This window comes from Pseudorca crassidens, chromosome 17 (genome assembly GCF_039906515.1).
Source record: "Pseudorca crassidens isolate mPseCra1 chromosome 17, mPseCra1.hap1, whole genome shotgun sequence".
Taxonomy (NCBI): domain Eukaryota; kingdom Metazoa; phylum Chordata; class Mammalia; order Artiodactyla; family Delphinidae; genus Pseudorca; species Pseudorca crassidens.
In genome coordinates this window covers 42,016,496-42,039,197 of record NC_090312.1, presented here as the reverse complement: position 1 = coordinate 42,039,197, position 22,702 = coordinate 42,016,496, and positions in this window count along the sequence as shown.

Here is a 22,702-nt window from a genome sequence, read left to right as displayed (position 1 = left end):
ATGAAAAGAGAAGCTACAAAATCAAAGCAAGTATTTGCAAACTGCATATTGTATAAAGGACTAGTATCTAGAACATATAAAGAACTCTCAAAACTCAACAGTAAAAAAAATCTAATTAAAAAATGGAAAAACACATGAAGATATACCAAAGAGGATATACAGATGGCAAATAAACACATGACAAGATGTTCAACCTCATTAGTTATTAGGGAAATGCAAATTAAAACCACAGTGAGATATTACTTACTGCACACCTTTCAGAATAGCTAAAATAAAAAATAGTGACAATACCAAATTCTGGTGAGAATGCAGAGAAACTGGGTCACTCATACATTGCTGGTGAGAACGTAAAATGGTACAACCACTCTGGAAAACAGTTTGGCTATTTCTTTTAAAACTAAACATACAACTGGGACTTCCCTGGTGGCACAGTGGTTAAGAATTCGCCTGCCAATACAGGGGACACAGGTCCGGGAAGATCCCACATGCCACGGAGCAACTAAGCCCGTGCACCACAACTACTGAGCCTGCGTGCTACAACTACTGAAGCTTGCGCGCGTAGAGCCCATGCTCTGCAACAAGAGAAGCCACCACGATGAGAAGCCTGTGCACCCGAGAGTAGCCCCCACTCGCCACAACTAGAGAAAAGCCCGCGCACAGCAACGAAGACCCAATGCAGCCAAAAATTTTAAAAAAACAAAAAACAAAAACCGTACAACTACCATATGACGCAGCAGTTGCACTCCCGGGCATTTATCCCAGAGAAAGGGAGACTTATGTTCACACAAAAACTTGGACATGATCCTTTATAGCAGCTTTTTTCTTAATAGCCCAGAACTGGAAACTATGAATATGTCTTTCGATGAGTGAACTGTTAAACAAACTGTGGTACATTCATACCATGGATACTACTCAGCAGTAAAAGGGAATAAACTACTGAAACAGGCAATGACCTGGATGAATCTCCAGAGAATTACGCTGAGTAAAGCCAATTACACATGGTATCACTCCATTTATATAACATTCCTTTTTAAAAATGGAAGTATAGTTGATTTACAATATTGTGTTAGTTTCAGGTGTACAGCAAAGTGATTCAATTATATATCTATATATTTCAGATTCTTTTCCATTATAGGTTATTACAAGATATTGAATATAATTCCCTGTGCTATACAATAAATCCTTGTTGCTTATCTATTTTCTGCATAGTAGTTTGTATCTAATAATCCCATACTCCTAAATTGTCCCTCCTTCCCCACTTTGGTGACCATAAATTTGTTTCTGTTTTGTATATTGACTCATTTGCATTATTTTTTAGATTCCAAATATAAGTGATATCATATACTATTAATATTTCTCTTACTTCACTAAGTATAATATTCTCTAGGTCCATCCATGTTGCTGCAAATGGCAATATTTCATTCTTTTCTATGGCTGAGTGATATTCAATTGTGTATATGTGTATATATATATATATATATGTATACACACACACATATATATACTACATATACTACATGTTCTTAAGCCAGTTATCTGTTGATGGGCACTGGGGTTGATTCCATGTCTCTGCTATTGTAAATAGTGCTGCTATGAACATTGTGGTACATGTATCTTTTCAAATTAGAGTTTTCATCTTTTTTGGATATATGCCCAGAAGTGGGATCGCTGTATCATATGGTAACTCTTAGATTTTTAAGGAACCTCCATACTGTTTTCCACAATGGTTACACCAATTTACATCCCCACCAACAGTGTAGGAGAGTTCTCTTTTTTCCACACCCTCTCTAGCATTTATTATTTGTAAGTTTTTGATGATATTTGTAAAACATTCCTGAAATGACGAGAATGAAATTATAGATATGGAGAACCGATAAGTGGTTGCCAGGGGTTAAGGAGGGGATGGAGGTGGGTATGGATTTAAAAGGACAAGAGGGACCCTTACTTATGGTGATGGAAATGTTCTGTATTTGACTGTCTCAATGTCACTATCCCAGTTCTGATATAGTACTATAGTTTTGTAAGATGTTACATTTGGGGGAAACTGGTAAAGGGTACCTGAGATCTCTCTGTATTATTCCTTAAAACTGTCTGTGATCTCAAAATTTAAAAGTTTAAGTAAAAAAAAAATATTGCAAGGAATGTCTGCTATACTTTCAGATAGAAGTCTCATGCAGATTAATAGGTTATCAGTGAGGTCCCGGCCCAGGATCCCCCAGATGCCAGTTTACTGGTGGATGGAACTATCTTTTTCAGAAGGTCTTGGTAGATTGAAAGTGCTTATGGCCTTCCAAAACTAAATTTACTCCTTTTATCATTGGCAAAATTAAATCCAAAAATATCTGGAGAAAGTTGAATAAATCCAGATGATTTTACAGCCCTAAAAGTGGGTATCAACAGGGTAGTGTAAATATGCAAAGTATATGTATGTAGCAAGAGCGCATGTTTATAAAATAGCTTGGAGAATATATCACCTGTGAGTTTCAGCTCTCAGTTCCTAGAGAGAGAAAGAGCAGCTTCCGGTTAGTAACTGAGACTTGGTTTTAGTGGCTGGTTCCTTTAGGAGGGCAGATTGAGTGACCATCTGTTGAGCACCTCCTCTGCACTAGGGGCTTTACATTATCCAGTTTAATCTTTAGCCCTATACTAGGGGGTGGGCAATATTACGCCCAGAGCAGACACTGAGTCTCTGAGTGCCTCCGTGAAGACATTTGCCTCAAGAATTGACCTGAGATTCAAACCCAAGGCATTATAGGCTAAAAAGGAGTAAGTCAGCCAGGAAGTCAAATCTAGGTCTGTCTCCAAAATGCCAGCTCCTTGCTGCTACCCTTCCTGGCCTACCAAGATCACCACTTGTGGTGTTTGGCAGCCCCAGCTGTGTCATCCAAATGCTGAATTGCCCCTAGGAGAGGGCAAGTCTTTCTCTGTCCTCCCATAGCTGCTGGGGTCAGGCAGAGACAGGAAGCTGGGTGGGATGGAGGGCCCCTTTCATTCACACTCTGCAGGTGGCTTTCTTGAGTCTACTTTTCCTTTGAAAGCTGTCCGAATTGATCGTTTCAGCCAGATTTTACCTTCCTAGGGGGGAGTTGGGGAAGGAAAAGAGAGAAGAAGGCACAGTGAGATGTCTACTGAACTATTCCTTCTTCCAAGGTCTCCCTCTCCAGGTGTACCCTCATAGAAAGTTTCAGGTGTGCCTCCCAGGCCCTGAGTTCAAATCCTGCCAAGGCTCAGGCAGAGATGAGCCAGGGCAGTCAGAAAGAGCACATTCACAGAACTCCCGTGACCTGCAACTGCTGGTCTCCTGTAAAGTTTCTTTGTTGATCTTTTCTGTAGACTTTTGTATGGTGCTCTTTGACTACATTTACAGGTGATAGGGCTGGGAATAGAGAAAGTGAGGGAGAGAGGGCGCGTGGGAGGAAAGAAGCTGAATGAATTCTGGGAAGTGACACATCTGAAGAGACTGCCTTCAAGGTCATGTCCAGTCTGATATTCAGGTCATTATCAATTTTTTTTTGTCAACAGTGATTTATATTTTATTTTCATCATCTTTAGCTGATTCTTTCTTATGATCATGTATTGTGTTATAGCCTCTTGTTTTCATTTCATGGAAATGATTCCTGACTGAAGAGCTGAAACCAATCTTGGCTGCACACTGGAATCACCTGGGAACATTAAAAATACCGATGCTTGGATCCTATCCCAAGAAATTCTGACTTAACTGGGGCTAGCGAAATCTGGGGAGCAGTCTGGTCTGGGGATCAGAGGGCACCTGACTTGTGAAAGCTCCTTGGTGATTCCAGCATGCGGCTAGGACTGAGGACCATTGCCTATGAGGATCTGAAATCCCTAATTTTCAAGTTCTCGTTGATCTGGTAAATGTTTTCTCAGGTGCAAATTCCTCCTTGTGTTGGCCTTTTTCAGAGGCTGAGTGAGCTCACCTTCTGCCACCTGGGCTACACCTCTACCTACACCCCGGGCTTTTCCTGTGGCCTGGCTGCACTTATTCCCATGTGGATGTTATGAGACGGGTGTCTCGGCTTACCACGTGGTTTCCGTCTCCAGCCATTATGGAGAGTGCCCTTTCTCACTTTCAAGAGTGACTATATTATCTTTCAGTTTTCTCCCTTCTCTTCCCTCCCTTCCTTCCTTACCTCCTTCTTTCCTTCCTTTTCATATCTTTAAAAATCTCTTCTCAGGGTCTTAAGAGGAAGTGGATTTCAGCGTGAGTTTAGTCCACATTCTTAAAATCTGGTGATTTTACTTTTTAAACGTATACACTTCTGTGTTATTTGAATTATTTCCCCACATAGGTATTACTTTTGTAATATCTTTTAAAATATTTTTATGGGGTTTCCCTGGTGGCGCAGTGGTTAAGAATCCTCCTGCCAATGCAGGGGACACGGGTTCGAGCCCTGGTCCAGGAGGATTCCGCATGCCGCGGAGCAACTAAGCTCATGTGCCACAACTGCTGAGCCTGTGCTCTACAGCCCGTGCGCCACAACTACTGAAGCCCACGTGCCTAGAGCCCATGCTCCACAACAAGAGAAGCCACCGCAATGAGAAGCCTGCATACCACAGTGAAGAGCAGCCCCCCACTCGCTGCAACTAGAGAAAGCTTGCATGCAACAATGAAAACCCAATGCAGCCAAAAATAAATAAATAAAAAAATTTTTTATGAAAAGTTATTATATTCATAAAGTCTAGGTAATAATCTGGAAAAACGTTTATGATGAAATGCTAAGGAAAAAAGTAGAAATATGGGCAGGAGGACGACAACAGTGTAAAATAAGACAATGACAAAAACCAAACTTTATTCGTGGAAGAGAGAGTGGGATGAAATACATAAAAATAGTGGTTTTATTTACATGGTGAGACTGTATAATTACTTTTTTGTTCTTCATATATTTATATAGTATATATATATATATACTTTTTTGAAAAAAGCATACTTTTTTCATAATGGGTGGGAAAATTGAACCACTCACGTTAAAGGACTTTAGTCAACTGCAGAAGATGTCCACGTTAAGAAATTGTTTGTGGGAGACACCCAGGCTCAAAGAAGCTGACTGGGATGTGCCTGGAAGAAGAAGAAGGAAGAAGAAGATGCACATGGAATGTGGTTATTGTTAGAAGAAAACGAACACTGTCAACAGTACTGTAATATATCAGGCATGAAGCCCTGGTTTAGATATTTGTTCACCTCTATTCCCCATTTTTCCAGCAAGAGTGACTTATAGTTGTTTGGGCATCCAACCCCTCAACAACCCATGAAGTGTCTGGGCTCCACCTTTGCCTCAAGAGCCACAGCACATGATCTAGGCCTACAGCAGTCAGCACATTACATTCCTTTTGCCTCATGATTGGCCAAAAGTGAGCAAGTAAGTAAGACAGTTAAATTGAAGGCACTACAAAGATGCTCTTTTTTTTCATGTACTTGAATTTGCACCTTGTTGCCTGATGTGGCTGTAGCCGTCTTGCTTTCATGTGGAGCCTGAGAATTCAGCAACATATGGAGAGGAGCAGATGATCTGAACCCCAGTCTGGCCTTGGTGAGGCCAGGTCTTCTGCCATTAGATTTTTCATTTATGTGAGCCAACACACTTCCTAAGTCAGGCTGAGTTGGGCTATTAGACAATTATAACCAAAATAGTTCTACAAAGTGTGCTTATGGACATTCACTTTTTAAAAAATAATTTATTATTTTGTTTTATGTTTTTGGCTGCATTGGGTCTTCGTTGCTGCTCGCGGGCTTTCTCTAGTTGCGGTGAGTGGGTGCTACTCTTCCTTGCGGTGCACAGACTTCTCATTGCAGTGGCTTCTCTTGTTGCAGAGCACGAGCTCTAGAGCGCAGGTTCAGTAGTTGTGGCACACAGACTTCGTTGCTCCGCGGCATGTGGGATCTTCCCGGACCAGGGCTCAAACCCGTGTCCCCTGCATTGGCAGGTAGACTCTTAACTACTGTGCCACCAGGGAGGTCCCTTGAGATTCACTTTAAAAGGAGGGCTAGAGAATAAGAATGTGTTGCCTTTTATCCACTGCTTTCTTAACAGAGCTGTTGCTCTGATTCCTGGCCTCCACTCCTATTCGTTGGGCAGATGCATTAATATCTCTCCCATGGAGAAACAGTCATACATTCGGTTAGTCTAGCTTGATGAAAATGTTTCACCATGGCGCTCAACTCCTATTTCTGATTCCAGATTTACTAAACTGTCCTCTGACCTGTCCTTTACCCCTTGACTGGGTTGATGACTAGGTAGGCACCCTCCCATTGTCCATGAACACACTGGCATGACGTGTGCTTGGTCAGCCTCCCGTGAGTTTGGTTAAGCAATTAGTTGCTTAACCTTGAGATTCTGACTACAGGGCTGAGAACAGTCCCAGGTCCATGGTGTTCCACCATGACACAGAGAAGCCAATCAACTTAAGTCTCCTTGTATCTACTGTATGGCACAGGGAACTATATTTAACGTCCTGGGATAAACCACAATGGAAAAGAATATAAAAAAGAATGTATATATGTGTATATAACTGAGTCACTTTGTTGTACAGTAGAAATCAACACAACATTGTAAATCAACTATACTTCAATAAAAAATAAATTAAAAAAAGTCTTTTTATATTTCTTTTTAACTTTGACAAAGTCATTCACATAAAAAGAGGGTTAATAAGGGCGGACTGTGCATATCCAGTATGTGGTCCTGACAATACGAGTGAGCTCTGGGACACGGTAAACTTGAGTTTGATTGCCCCTGATTTTGGTATAGTCTTGGGCAGGATACCGTCCCCCTAAACCTCTGTTTTGATTCCTCTACTCTAAAGTGGAGACAATAATACTTTTCTCAAAGGGTCATTGCAAAAACTAAATCGAGCGATATACACAAAGCCTGAGCACAATAAAAGAATAGGTACTTAGCAACCGATTTTCTAGGAAGCTCATAAAACTTCAGGGCCCTGGGAGGGACTCTGGTAATGTGTTCACATGGTCATATGTTTTCATAACATTTGCAAATTTAAGATATGTTTGCAATTATTTATCTTAAATCAGGTCCCCCAAATCTTATACTGGTATTATCCCATTTAAACCTCATCCCAATGCTATGAGATAGGTACTGCTGTTATTATCATTTTACAAATGAGAAAACTGAGGCTTATGGCTATTAAGTAACTTTTCTAAGACCACACTGTGAGTGGTGGAGCCAGGATTCAAACCAGGCAGTCTGCATCCAAGGGTGTCTACGGTCCATGGCTTAATGGTTTTACCTGGTTTCCCAAACTTGCCTGGGTTGAAGAATCACCAGGAAACCCTATTAAAGTGCAGATTCAGGGCTCACCACGGAGCTACCAAAATAGGATCGATCTCTAGGGAAAGGACTTGGGAATCTTTTTTATTTTTTTTTAATTTTTGAATTTAATTTAATTTATTTTTTTATACCTCAGGTTCTTATTAGTCATCAATTTTATACACATCAGTGTATACATGTCAATCCCAATTGGGAATCTATTTTTAATATTCCTCCCAAATGAATTTGGTGAGTAAGCAGATAATTGCTTTTCAGCCTGTTGCCTCCATATAATAAGGGTTCAATACAGGTTGGCTAAGATTGTAATAAAAATAGTTTTTATGATAATAGCAACCTCAATCTTGAAGGTTTCACAAAGGAGGCAGAATTTAAACTAAGCCATGGAGAACAGACAGAACTTTTCAAAGAGGAAACAAGGGAGGAAGTTCCACTGTGTATATCTTGTACAAAAAAATGTGATAAAATGCAACCTCTGCAGTTCCCTGTTTATGAACTGAAAATGCATTTTACTGAGATCACTTGAGCAGTTATCTCACTAAAACAATTTTGCTTAATTTCGTTCCTGGTTAACTACTGTTGGCAAATTTTGGTGTCAGCTGAGTCAAAGTTATTATTAGTTTTTAAAATGAATGTTCTGTGGCTTATTTGAGCAAATGTGGAACCCGCCTGACAAAGACCCAAATAACCAAGCAAGTATTGAATATGTAATCAAAAGAAAATAAGTGCATATCAGAAATGAACTTTACCGTCACTGATGAGCTGTGATAAGTTCCCACAATACATTGGCACTCTTTTGTCCAAAGTAAATGGAAGACTGAAGCTTCATTGAGTCTGGGGAAGCAAAGAAGAAAACCCTACCAAAGGGCCTGCAGATTTTGTGTCTAGATTGAATGGAAATTAATTTCCCATGTGTAACATCCCATTTGAATGTTTACTGTGCTTTCTCCTAAATTCATAACGTTGGCTTCAAAGTTTCTGAACATGGAGAACCATTCATTTTTTTTTAAATTTTTTAAAAATTTATTTATTTATGGCTGTGTTGAGTCTTCGTTTCTGTGCGAGGGCTTTCTCTAGTTGTGGCAAGCGGGGGTCACTCTTCATCCCGGTACGCGGGCCTCTCACTATCGCGGCCTCTCTTGTTGCAGAGCACAGGCTCCGGACACGCAGGCTCAGTAATTGTGGCTCACGGGTCCAGCTGCTCCACGGCATGTGGGATCTTCCCAGACCAGGGCTCGAACCCGTGTCCCCAGCATCGGCAGGCAGACTCTGAACCACTGTGCCACCAGGGAAGCCCGAGAACCATTCATTTTTAATTTTATTTATAGAAGTTCTAAACATAGACAAAAATAGAATAGTGTAATGAATTCCCATGTACCTTTCATCCAGCTTCAACAATTATTAACATTTTACTTTTTTTTTTTTTTTTTTTTTGTGGTACGTGGGCCTCTCACTGTTGTGGCCTCTCCCGTTGCAGAGCACAGACTCTGGACTGGGGGACTTCTGGAAAGAGTTTCCCTCTTAGTAAAAAATGACTCTAAAGCAAAAACTTTTTTTTTGCCTTTGAACAGAGTTGTATGACAGTGTGAGCTTTGGAGCTGTGGCAGCCATCCTGTGACCAGGAGGGCACAAGCTGTGGATGAAAGCCAAGGTACTGAAGATGGCAGAGGAGGAAGATGAAAAGTGATTCAGTCCTTGAAGACATCATTATGTCACTCTAGCTATGCCACCCTATGTTTGGAACTTTATGTTGTATGAAATTAACACATTTTCCTTATTCCTTAAGCTGTTTTGATTTGCTTAATCCCTGGGTTAACATCAGCCCAGAAATCAGGAAAGAAAATACAGCTGTCCTTCGTATCTGTGTGGGATTGGTTCAGGACCCTGCCACTCCCCCACCTCCCCAATCACAGATAACAAAATCTGAGGATGCTCAGATTGTGTATAACCTACACACATCTTCCTGTGCACTTTAAATCATCTCTAGATTCCTTATATTACCTAATACAATGTAAATGCTGGTGCATGGCAAATTCAATTTTTGCATTTTGAAATTTTCTGGAATTTTTTTTCAAATATTTTTGCTCCACGGTTGGTTGAATCTGTGGCTTCAGAACCGTGGATATGGAAGGCTGACTGTAAATAACTCCCCAGCTTAGATTATTTCTCCTTTGCAGCCTTAATTTTTTAAATTAAATATTTAGAACATACAAGTATGTATAGAGAGTAATAACAATTCTTTTATATTCTTTTTTTTTTTTTTTTTTTTGCAGTACGCAGACCTCTCACTGTTGTGGCCTCTCCCACTGCGGAGCACAGGCTCCGGACGCGCAGGCTCAGCGGCCATGGCTCACGGGCCTAGCTGCTCCGCGGCATGTGGGATCCTCCCGGACCAGGACACGAACCTGTGTCCCCTGCATTGGCAGGCAGACCCTCAACCACTGTGCCACCAGGGAAGCCCATTCTTTTATATTCTTGAAAAATGTCTAGCCAAATTGTGCATGAGAAGTAAAATGGCTTATGGGAAAAATAGAGTTAGGAACAGGCCACTCAAAATCTTAAGAGGTTTGTAAGCCTAGCCCTGATAAAAATGATAACCATTCAGATAAATATCCTGGCACAGTTTACTCTCCATTAGCATTTGCAGCCAACCACATGGCTAGGCCTTTCTTTGTAGCCTTATAGCCTGTTTCCTCCTTAGAGACGAGGGTCCTTAAAGACATTTGCTTCCAAAGGGACTAGTTTCCCCAAAATGAAAAATACAATCTAGAGGTAGCTTTCTTAAGTTACTCTATTTAAACCTAAGGAAAAGAGTTTTCATAATTTCTCATCTGTACTCTGAACTTCCCTAGATAAATATAGTGAAAAATGTAGAGGATCTTGAAGCTACTAAATCAGGCATTAAGGAAGGCACGTCTGTGGGATTTTCAGCTTCCCCCTATGATCCTCAAATATGATGAAGGCTTTCTCTTTGTGAGAAAGCTTGCCTCGATGACTTCAAAATATCAACATACTGGAATAATTGCACATAAACCAACTTGGTTTCTGTGTTATGTTGACACCCTTCCCTATGCATCTATCACATGTGAGCCAGTGGTGTTAAAAGAACCCTAATGTGGTTAAAATGATAAATTTTATGTCATATATATATTTTACCACAATTAAAAAAAAAAAGACTAACCTGGCACATGAAACAAACAAATTGGGGACTGAAAAGAGCTCTTGTTTATTATGTGGGTTATATCTATTAATGTTTACTTTACTAGTCATTAAAACCAAGAAATTTAAAAAAACAGACACTGTTGTGAACAGATGGTGCTACCAACACTGGTGTACCCACCACTCGGTTTCAGAGATAAAACTCCTAATATCGTTGAATTCCCTTGTGTGTCTCTCCCTGAATGCATTGCTTCTGTCACCCAGAAGTAACAACTCTTCAGGATTTGATGTTCATCATTCTTTATGTTTTTTTTTTAATTTATGTATATCTCGGTGGACATATAAACATTTTTAAGCCAATGCAGTAAATTTTATTGGTTATTCTTGGCTCGTTCACCCTTACAGGTGCCCTTGGTCATTCATCCCTCCCAAAACAGAGATGCAGTTCTTACAAGTACTTAATTAGCATGCCTTGATGTCTTGCTTCTAGTTCCTTTCAGACATTACAGTGGAACACCGTGAGATAATGGAAAATATACAGTGGTCTCTGCTCCTGGCTCCTGACACAGAGCTCCTGAAATATTTATAGTTTCCTGGGTGAAAGGAGTGTCTTTTGCTATAATGAGGCGACTCTGGATAGGCTCCTGGATGGCTCCTGGTTGAGGGCTCGTCACCAGAAAGATCAAGCCATGATTAGAAGCCTGGAAGTTTCAGCCCGGCCCACAGCCCACCCCCATTCTCTTGAGAAGGAAGAAGGGTTGAAAATGGAGTTAATGATCCATCATGCCTACCTGATGAGACCTCCATAAAATTCCAATAGGACAGGGTTCAGAGAGGGTGACATACTCCAGCTCCACAGGGACAGAAACTCCTGTGCTCAGGGTCCTCCCAGACCTTTTCCTAGGTGTCTCTTCATTTGGCTGTCCATCTGTATCTTTAATATACTGGTTAACGTAAGTGTTTCTGAGTTCTGTGAGTCACTCCAGCAAATTAATTGAACCCAAGGAGAGGGTCATTGAAACTTCCAGTCTACAGCCAGTTGGTCAGAAGCACAGAAAGCACCTGGGCTTTCAACTGGCTTTTAACTGGAGTGTGGTATAGGTATGTGTGTGTATGTGTGTGTGTGTGTGTGTTTGCGTAGGGTGGGGAAGCGGGGGCAGTCTTGTAAGACTGAGCCCTTAACCTGTGGGATCTGATGCTCTCTCTGGGTAGATAGTCAGAGTTGAGTTAAATTGTAGGGCACCCAGCTTGTGTCGGAGACTTTCTCATTGTTGTGGAGAAAACCACACACACATTTGGTGACCAGAAGGGTCAGAAGTGAAGTGTTTTGTGTGAGTAGTAAGAGAAATACACAGGAGACAGACTGAACTGGGATTTTCCCTTAAAACAGGAGGAAAAGACTGTTTTTTTCATTTTAGACACGCAAACCTCCCCACAACCCCCGACCCATACGTACTGTTCTTTTCTCTCCCTTGGAGTTTCCCTCCTGAAGGAGGTCCATTGTCCAGAAGTGCTTATCTGTGGGACGCAGGGTGTCCCTAGCCATGCCAGGACAGAGCATTACATTAGGAGACGCACTAGAATCAGAATAGGTGTAGAATTAGATCTTAGTACACACATTTTCATAAAAGGAGCAGTGGCCACTGTTGGCTGGAACAGTCCTGGCCGGTGGATCTGCCTAGTTTTAGGCTGGTTAGCTAACTGGGGTCCTCACACAGGAAGCCCCAATCTCTCCCATGAAGAGAGGAAAGCTGGAAGCAAAAGAGGAAGTGAGAGATGAACTGCAAAGAACTCAGTGAGGTTGAAACCTCAAACTGGTATTCTGCATAATAAGGTCTGACAATGTTTTCTTGTGTAATTTATCAGTCCCCTTCCCTTAGCCTGGCTTACTAGGTTGGTATTTAATTCTGAATCTTCTGTGTTAATTTGTTCACCTTTATTATCCTTAGTATATGGTATAGACTGACTGTTTGTGTCCCCTCAAATTCATACGTTAAATTCTAATCCCCAATGTGATGACATGTGGAAGTGGGGCCTTTGGGAGGTGATTAGGTCATGAAGGTGGAGCCCTCATGAATGGAATCAACGCCCTTATAAAAGAGACCCCAGAGAGTTCCCTTGCCCTCTTCCGCCATCTGAGGGCACAATGAGAAGATGGCCATGTATGAACCAGACGCTGGATCCTCGTCAGGCACTGAATCTGCCAGCGCCTTGATCTTGGATTCCCTAGACTCCAGAACTGTGAGAAATAAATTTCTGTTATTTATAAGCCACAGAAAATAAATTTCTGTTATTTATACCATAGGTCTCTGGTATTCTGTTACAGCAGCCTGAACATATCTTCACGGTGCTGTGATTAATGCATCCAGATTGTTTTCTTAGTATTTCCAGGTTAGAGCCTGTGGATTGTTTCATTTATATATAGATTGGTTTCCATAACATACAACACTGGTTAACTGTTTACAGAAGACTCATCACCGGGCTAAACACTGCTGCGTGTTACAGTAAAGCTGTCTGGAGAGAACACAAAAATGATTTTGGCATACCATTAGGGAAACCATTTGTAAAACTCAAATGACCACATGAAGCTTATCAAGGACTCTAGGTTGGTTTGTTTTATACCACATGGGATGAAGAAAAAGAAATGTCAGTAGAGCTCACTGTGTGCTCTTGACAGCTGCTGAAAACTAGGAGTTGGCTGCTCTTGGAATTTGGTTTAAAGATGGATTTGCTTTGTTTAAAGTCATTTTCTTTTAAAATTGAAAAAAAATCTCTATACAGAAAAAAATGATTAATTATAGTAGCTTCCATTAGGATATCCCCCTGCTAAGGGCCTTATCTAAGTGTGTAAAACTATTAGAGAGGCAAAAGTAATCAGGATGAGTTTCATCATATTTGCATATGGCCTGTGGATTCTGGAGCCTGTGTGTTAGCCACTGAAGCTGAGTGGTGATGGTTGTCAACTTCTGGTGTACTCCTTTTTAATGAGGACCTGACTCTTCCTCTCTCAGCTCCCACAAGCCTGTACTAATGACCTATGACTTGTACACAGACAACAGAGAAGAGAGACATAGAATCAGAGGAAGGGACAGGGGCATCGGCTGGGGTTAGGTTCTACAAAGAACCATTTTTTATTGACTTCTTTTTCACTCAAAATTCTTTCTTTCCCTGTAAAGTGGGAAAAGCCTTTAAATAGCAATAGCAAATAATGAGGAGACTTCCTAGATTTCCTAGGAGGCAGTCCTAGAAGCTATGTTTCATCTCTTAGTTTCATTCCCTGTTTTAGAATTTCTTAGGTAAGTGTATTTTAAAAATAGAAATGAACATGTACTTTTTAGTTATGGGACCCAGTGGATTTAATAAAATGAGCACTGGATCAGGAGCCAGGAGACCTGGCTTTGAATGGTCTCAACTCAGCCACTTTTTTGCCTTAGTTTCTTCAAATATAAAATGAAATACAGCATCTAAAGATGAATGGATAAATAAAATGTGAAATATCCACATAATAGAATTTTTTTTTTTTTTTGCGGTACGTGGGCCTCTCAATGTTGTGGCCTCTCCCGTTGCAGAGCACAGGCTCCGGACGTGCAGGCTCAGCGGCCATGGCTCACGGGCCCAGCCGCTCCGCGGCATAGTGGGATCTTCCTGGACAAGGGCACGAACCCATGTCCCCTGCATCGGCAGGAGGACTCTCAACCACTGCACCACCAGGGAAGCCCCATATAACGGAATATTATTCAGCCATAAAAAGGAATGAGGTACTGACACATTCTACAACATGGATGAGCCATAAAAACATTATGTTAGGTGAAAGAAGCCCGACACAAAAGATCACGTATTATGTGATTCCATTTATGTGAAAGGTACAGAATAGCTAAATCTATAAGGACAGAAAGTAGATTAGTATATTAGCTAATGGGTATGGGGTTTCTTTCTGGGGTGATGAAAAGGTTTGGAAATGGATTGTGGTGACGTTTGCTTTCACAACTCTGAATATACTAAAAACCACTGAATTGTACACTTTAAATGGTAGGTTGTATGGTATGTGAATATTTCAATAAAGCTGTTATTAAAAAAAGCAAAATAAAGAACCAATAATTTCTACCCAACTCAGATATGTTGTGAGCCTCAAATGAGTTGTTTTATAAATACGAAAAGTATGTCAAACTATACAATGATAATTAATTTTAGACTTCATTATTTCCTTAAGTTAGGAGCTGATATACTAAAAGAGTTCTCCAGTGATAACTGGCATTTATAGAGACCAGAGAGACAGAGCTGCTTACAGCTCTGTGCATGAAGGTCAAATAAAAGGGAGCAGTTTACAGTTCATGAGAGTGACGAGGGGAGGGAACAATCACTGGACTGTATGCTCCTTGAGGTCAGGCATTGTTTCTTGTTCTCTGTTGTAATTCCAGTGTCTAATACAATGTCTGGTTCAATAAGTGTGAATAAATGAATAAATTAATAATGAAGAATAAATGATGAAACTAATGAACTGAGGGTCACTGAGTGAAAATGATGAGACACCTTCACTCAGCCAGCCTTTACCAGCCAGCACATTCAGCTTCTTGCTTTGATACTGACAATGACTGGGGATTTGGGTATTGTATTTATTCCATTGCCAAAGGAGTGTTAATTCTCTTTCAAGTGTTACAAATCACAATAGTTCTTGTTTCTCTTCAAGACTTCAGAGAGGGAAAGTTTTACTCTATAAAGATTTTATCAGTGTCATGGCTAACATTCACTTTATCTTCTATTAGTTGTGATGAGCCAAGGAGAGGGTTGGCCTCCAGAACAGAAGCATCATGAGGTCTGGTCTATTATGCTGGGAGCACTGAGGCTTATGGGGCAAGTTGGGAGGCCTGCTTTGCTGCAAGACGAGGGCAAAGCATTTGCAAGGTGGTTTGGAGTTAGGACAACAATTTTGGGTGGTCCTGGCATTGTGAGTCACTGTGATGGGGACAAAAGTCACCAGCCTTGGGGAGAAGCAACTATTCTATTTTTCCATTTTTACCAGTTGGGAAAGGACTTGTGAGTTCGGCCCAAGTTGGCCTCATGGCAAACCAGTGTCCCTTGCAGCTGAAATCAAGGGGGAAAGTAATCCAAGGAGAGAACTCTCCATTTCCTGCTATGTTTTCTCGAGACTCCCCTCTCTCTTTCTAATTAGAACTCCCAAAGTTCTAATTAGAACCTCTCTGAAGGACCACTCAGGTCTTACACAAAAATAACAACCATGAACATGTAACTGAAGGACTTTAGGATCTGGACTGCTCAGAGCAAGAGCTACTACATTCAAGGCCTGGACATTTCCATTTAGAAAATAAATCTAGCTTAAGAGAATTTCCTTATAACAGGGCAAAAAAGATACAATTAGTTAAGAAAAGATCTAGAACACACAGTGTAACTTAACTGGGTGCCAGAGCCTTCTCACAGATAGATGAACTCCAGATTTTTCCCTTTAAACTCAGACAGATCCAGGAGACTTGGCAGCAGTGATAGCAGAAGTCTTATCCAGGAAGGGACCTTCCTTCATCTTTTATTTCCTTTCCTATACCTCTAGTCACTTTCTTGGACAATATGTCCAGGAACTAAACAGCATAAACACTGAACTTCAAAAGCCTCAACAAAAAATCACTTGCTTAAGGAAACTGTAGGTACCTCATAAAGTAGATCATCTTCCCATCCTCTCCTTCACTTATTTATTCCAAAATAGACATCTGAGAATCCAAGAAGCCAACAAAGGAACAAATAAACACAAACTGCCTGGAAAACCATTCCACTTAATAAAAAATCTCTCCCCATCTCTAGCCCCTTATATTTGTATAAACACCTTAAAATATATTTGGCTATGACTTTTGATTATCCTGCCTTAGATGTCATTCACTTTAGATCATAAATCTGAAGATGGGGGGGCCCATGTTTATTCAGGGTACAGTCTGAATGATGTTATAGCATGGACTTTGGAGTTAGGCAGAGCTATGCTGGAATCAGGCTCCATGTTTACCAGCTGTGTAAGTTAGTAACTGGGCAAGTAAGTGACTTAGTCTTTCTAATCTTCATCTGTAAAATTGGGATAATAATACTTGCCTCAGATCTAAGGACACTGTGTATAAAAATGATAAAATAATCTAGAATAATCCCACCTCTGTTCCTGTCTACACCCTTCTCTCCAGATAACCAATTCTGTTTGTTTCTTATCCCTCCAGAGTTTTTTTATGCAAACATATGCAAATTAAAAATATATGTATAAGTGTATTCTTTTTTTGCCTCCTTGCTTTCATAAAAGGAGCATACAACTTCTACCTTGTTTTTTTTTTTTTTCACTTAATCTCTCTTGGAAATCTTTCCATATCACAACAAGGAGATGCTCCTCATTCTGTTTCGTTTTGTTTTCTAAACTGCAGCATGGAGATTCCATTGCGTGACTATAGCACAGTTTATTTAACCATCCTTTATTGGAAGATGTTTGGATTATTTCCAGACTTTTCCCATAACAAATAAAGCTACAGTGAATATCTTTGTGCGCAGTGTCATTTTGCATGTGTGTGAGTATATCTAGAGGGTTTACACATTTGTAACTTTTTAAAAGAACTTTACTCAGGTACAATTATTATTATTTTTTTTGCCAAATTGCCCTCCCAGGGACTGTGCCAATGTGCACTAAGCTCCTAGAAATGAGTACTTGCAGAAAGTAGGGGTGGAAGGTCCAGAGAGGATTCTGACTTTCTTTCTTTAAAAATTTCTACACGTTAAAGTTTTCTTTCACATATGATATATCCTCATGGTAAAATATTTTAAGAAGTAGAAATATACAGTAAGAATGTAAAGTTCTCCTCGGCCAACACTCTTTTCTTCCCTGCAACCAATGGCCGTTTCTCAGTCCCCATCCTCCTTGAGATTTCCAAAGATCTCTTCCTAAGATTCTCTCCTCCTTTGGCTTCTGTGACACAAACATTCTTCTGGTTTTCTCATATTTCTCTGATCTTTCAACACCTTGTCTGGCTTTTCTTTCTTCTCTTGCTTTGAAAAACAGCCTAAAAATAGGGAATATTTATTGAATGTTGATGATGCACAAGAACAACAGAATCCCAAGCCAGAGGGAGCTTAAGGTCTTGGGGGTGTGGCAGATTGTCAGAAAAGGTAGCTGCTGCAATTCCTCCTGTCTCTGTAAGTGTGTGCATCTGCTAAAGCTGCCATAACAAAATGCCACAGACTGGGTGGCTTAAAACACAGAAATTTAATTTCTCAAAATTCTGGAAGCTGGAAGTCTGAGATCAAGGTGTCAGCAAGCCTGGTTTCTTCTGAGGCCTCTCTCCTTGGCTTGCACATGGCTGTCTTCATGTTCACATGACATTCTCCCTCTGTGTCTCTATGTACGTCTGGGTCCTAATCCCTTCTTCTTGCAAGGCCACCAGTTATACTGGGTAGAGCTTACCTGGATGGGAAGGACATCAAAGTCACATTGTAAACGAGCACGCTTACTGTTATGGGCTGAATTGTGCCCCCATGATTTATATGTTGAAGTCCTAACCCTCAGTACCTCAGAATGTAACTGTATTTGGAGATAGGCTTTAAAGAGATAATTCAGTTAATATGAGGTCTTTGGGCTGGGGGCTCTAATCCAATATGACTGGTGTCCTGTAAGAAGAGGAGATTAGCACACAGACACACACACAGAGAAGATCATGTGAAGGCATGGAGAAGGTGGTTCTCTACAAGTCGAGGAGAGAGACCTCAGAAGAAAACAACTGTGCCTACACCTTGATCTTGGACTTCTTGCCTCCAGAATTGTGAGGAAATAAGTGTTTGAGTTTAAGCCATCTACTCTGTGGTAGTTGTTATGGCAGCCCTAGCAAACTAATACAAAGAATTATGCCATTTGCTTTACAATAAATCAAGAAAAGAACTTATTTTAGAAAAGAACTTATGTTCAAAAACATGGACCAGGGCTTCCCTGGTGGCACAGTGGTTGAGAGTCCACCTGCCGATGCAGGGGACACGGGTTTGTGCCCCGGTCTGGGGAAGATCCCACATGCCACGGAGCGGCTGGGCCTGTGAGCCATGGCTGCTGCGCCTGCGTGTCCGGAACCTGTGCTCCACAACGGGAGAGACCACAGCAGTGAGAGGCCCACGTACCACAAAAAACAAAAAACAAAAATAAAAACATGGACCAAAAAGGGCCCATTCAGGGACCCTGTTTGAAGTTGAACTCTGTTTAGAGTTCATCCTCCGTTCTGAGCAGAGGAACATGGCAGATGCAGCAGAAGGGAGTAAGTTCCCCTGTGTTTTCACACACTGCCGCAGGGCAGGCCCCAACCTGGGGCCAAGATCACCCTTGCCAGGATTTCAGGGAGCACTTCAGCAAAAAAAAAAAAAAAAAAAAAAGAAAGAAAGGAAGGAAGAAAGACAAAAAGAGAGAGAGAAAATGCAAGAGACAGATTTTGAACATGCAATGTAAAAGGGAAAATGATCTTTTCTTTCACTAACAGATATACTTGGAACATATATTTTGACTTAGAATCATTTCAGTGACTTTAACAGAGGACGTTTTGCTGGGTTTTAAGAAGTTTGCAGATCTCCATAGCCATTTTTGTTACAACATGTAGGGTACCTGGCTTTCAATTAGTTGTCTTATTAAAAGGATTCACAGGGCTACCTATTATTAGTGTATATTATTTTTCTTAATGCTTCAGACATTTTGGCATTTATTTTACTGTTGCCATAGAAACCCACGTCTGTTATAAGCAGCCTTTTAAATTCTGACAGTTAGGCTTATATAAAAGAATATTTTAATGAGATGAAGAATTTGGAGAGCCCAGCCAGAGGACTGGCGGAAGAACCTTGTTCTCCAAAGGGTTACAAAATTAGTTTAGATTATCCTTTGTTACAATTGCCTTCTTTGACAACTGCTGAGTGTTTATTAGTCAGGGCTTCCTAAGATCTGCATATTCCATAAAGATTGGAGGCTTGCTTATTTCACGGAAACTGTAATTCCATCCACCCCAGGTTCCCTCTTACACCCAGGCTGCTCCCCTGGTTAGGGGAAATGCCAATTCTCCTTTTCGCTGTAAAACAGAAGATGTCTAGGTTTATTCAGCTTCACAGAAGAATAAACGCTTTTTTAAAGAATCAGTTAAGAAAAAAACAATTATGCCTTTCTAAGTTATGAAATATTTGGAAGCCATAAATCTTGTCTTTCTCATATTCATTGCTTATAAAAAGTTTTTGGAGTAATATTTATTAATTAATTTTAGTGCTCGGTAACCCACGCACATAGCGCAAAAAACAAGAGGCAGACAGTGAAGTATGTCTCCTTTCTATGCCTGTCCCGAGGTGGCAACAATTGTTACCACTTTCCTTTGTATTCTTCCAAAGCCATTCTCTGTGATCACACACACACACACACACACACACACACACACACACACGGGCAGTATCTTATGCATACTGTATTACACCTTGGTTTTTTTCACTTACTTACTTTCACTTCACTTACTTACTACTGAAAATCTGGATGCTATTCTGTTTCATTAAATGAAGAGCTGCCTGGTTCCTCACAAAGGCCTTTCCCTGTAATTATTTTACAGTCATGCACTGAGTGTTACAGGCATCGTGTAGGGCCCTGTATCGAGGGGAAGACCACGAAGTCCATGCTTTCAGGAGCCCACACTAGTAGAAGGGGTGGCCACCTGTGGAAGTGATCACTGCCCAGTGCACAGCACTGAGCTGTGTCAGGTGGAAGGGGAGGTGGAAGAACGCAGGAGGGAGTCTGGCTTGGCTCAGAAGGGGGACAGAGGGTTCATAGGCAAGATACTTGAGCAGCATCTTGAAAAATAAGCCAGGGGCCCCAGGTAGACAAGGAGGGCAAGTCCATTTCAGGTAGAGGGAAAACTAAGTGCCAAGTCCTCTAGAGTAGAAAATGGCCTGGTGTTTTGGGGAACTGACAGTGCTTTGTTATTGCTGGACAGCAGGGTGTGTGTGTGTGTGTGTGTGTGTGTGTGTGTGTGTGTGTGAGAGAGAGAGAGAGAGAGAGAGAGAGAGAGAGTGTTAAACTAGATCAGTGGCTCTCAAACTTTTTGACCACAACCCCAAGTTAAGAAACATGTTTTACATCATCACACAGTGTGTGTAAAATGGAAACAAAATTTCATGAAACAATACCCTTATTATATGTACTCTGTTTTTTCTACTGGATTCCATTCTACTTTTTTTATAATGCCAGTCATGACTCACTACACTGATTTCACAAACTACTAATAGGCACTATCTGCAAGTTGGGAAATTATGGAGTATTTAGTGTCTAAAGACTCTGATAGTCTATAAAGTAGTCAGCCTTTCCCTGATTTACGTGACTGTGACCACTTTTTAAATAAGACAAGATTGATGAGAGTCAAGAAGCTTATTTGGATATTTATTCATCACCTACAATGTCTTAGGCGTTGCGTTACATGCTGGAGGTACAGGGGCAAGGCAAAACAAAGCATGGTCCCTACCCTCACAGAACTAAAAATTGGTCTCACAGATGAATTATTTGCTGCAATAATTACAAAATGCATATTTTAGTATAAAAGTAAAGCATACCTATTGTAAAAAAGTTCAAAGTATGTAAAAGCACATAAAATACAAATCCCCTATTCTTTATCTTTTATGAATCCCCTATTCTGATAAGCAAAAAAAAAAGAAAGAAAAAAGAAAAAAAAAGCACCTTACTTTTTCATGCATAAAATTTCTGTATTTATTTCATTAGGAAAGAAGGACTGAATTTCAGGCTGGTTGAATCTCTGACCCTTTGGGAAATGTTTTGGGGAGGACAACTCCATTTCCCAGAGCTTGACTACCCCTACTAGGCTGGTTAATTTTATGTATCAACTTCACTGGGCTAAGGGATGCCCAGGTAGCTGGTAAAACATGGTTTCTAAGTGTATCTGTGAGGATGTCTCTGAAAGAGATTAGCATTTGGCTCAGCAGACTGAGTAAAGAAGATCACCCTCACCAATGTGGTGGTCCTGAACAGAACAAAAAAGCAAAGGAAGGGTGAATTTGCTCTCTCAACTGGAGCTGAGACATTCATCTTTTCTTGCCCTCAGATATTGCGTATATTGGTTCCTGAGCTTTCTGATTCACATGGGGACTTAGTCATCAGCCCCTCTACCATATTCTCAGGCTTTTGGACTCAGACAGAATTATACCACAAGGCTTCCCGGTTCTCCGGCTTGCATTGCAGAACTTCTCAGCCTCCGTAGCCAAGCCAGCCAATTCCTATACTAAATCTCCTCTTACATATTTCTGTATATCCTGTGGGTTCTGTTTCTCCGGAGAACCCTGAGTAATACACCTATCTTGAAAGAGTAGGTCTCATCAAGTTTTTGATCCAGAAAAGTTGAGGTCCTGAGCCTTTGGTGCCTCAGCTTGGTAATGTCACTTTGTGATGACATCCTACTAGGCCGCTAGCCAGCTGGTCACTCCACATCTTAACTGCAACCAGAAAGCTTTCAGGCGACCCAGGACACTGAACAACACTATTACTACTGACATGACATAATCACTTTGGGTGTATTTGCCCAGATGCCTTCTGCTTGATTTCCCCAAGGCTCTCTAGGGATTAGACTAAGTAAGAGTCCTGGATTCTTGCATAAACTTTTGCTTCCATTTGGCTGTCCAGGGCTGGACTCTTAAACCTCTAAAGGGGGCAGAAGAGGAAACAGTGTGAGGAAGTTGGATACGATCCCACCTTGGGGGAGAAGCTTTGGTTTGAGTCATTCACAATTCATTCAACACACATTGCCAGAGCATCTGCAGATTGCAAGTCTCTGTTTGGGGAACCAAGGGGGCCTCCAAGTTGAACAAACTTCTGCCACCATATTTAACGTAGAGCTGGAATAGTTGGAACAATGTCAGCTTCATCAAGTGTTCTCTGAAGAAGCAGAGCATTTTATAGCCATTGTGTTTACACAGGGTTAGACATACACAGAGGATCAGATTAACCTACCCTTATTTAGCTGGAAAGAAATTTGGAGATGGTGGAAAGAGGATTTAGTAACTTCCACACTTGCTATATTATGTTCAGGGAAATGTTGCGTTTGACTTTATTTATGAGTGGTTTTATATTTCCAGTATATTTGGTCCCTGATCTATTTATAAATGTTTCCAAGCTTGTTCCTCATTGTTTTGACACTTCCTGATAAAAATATCTTTTGCTCTCAGCCTAGAGCTTTGTTTCTCCATAAGGGATATATGTTACT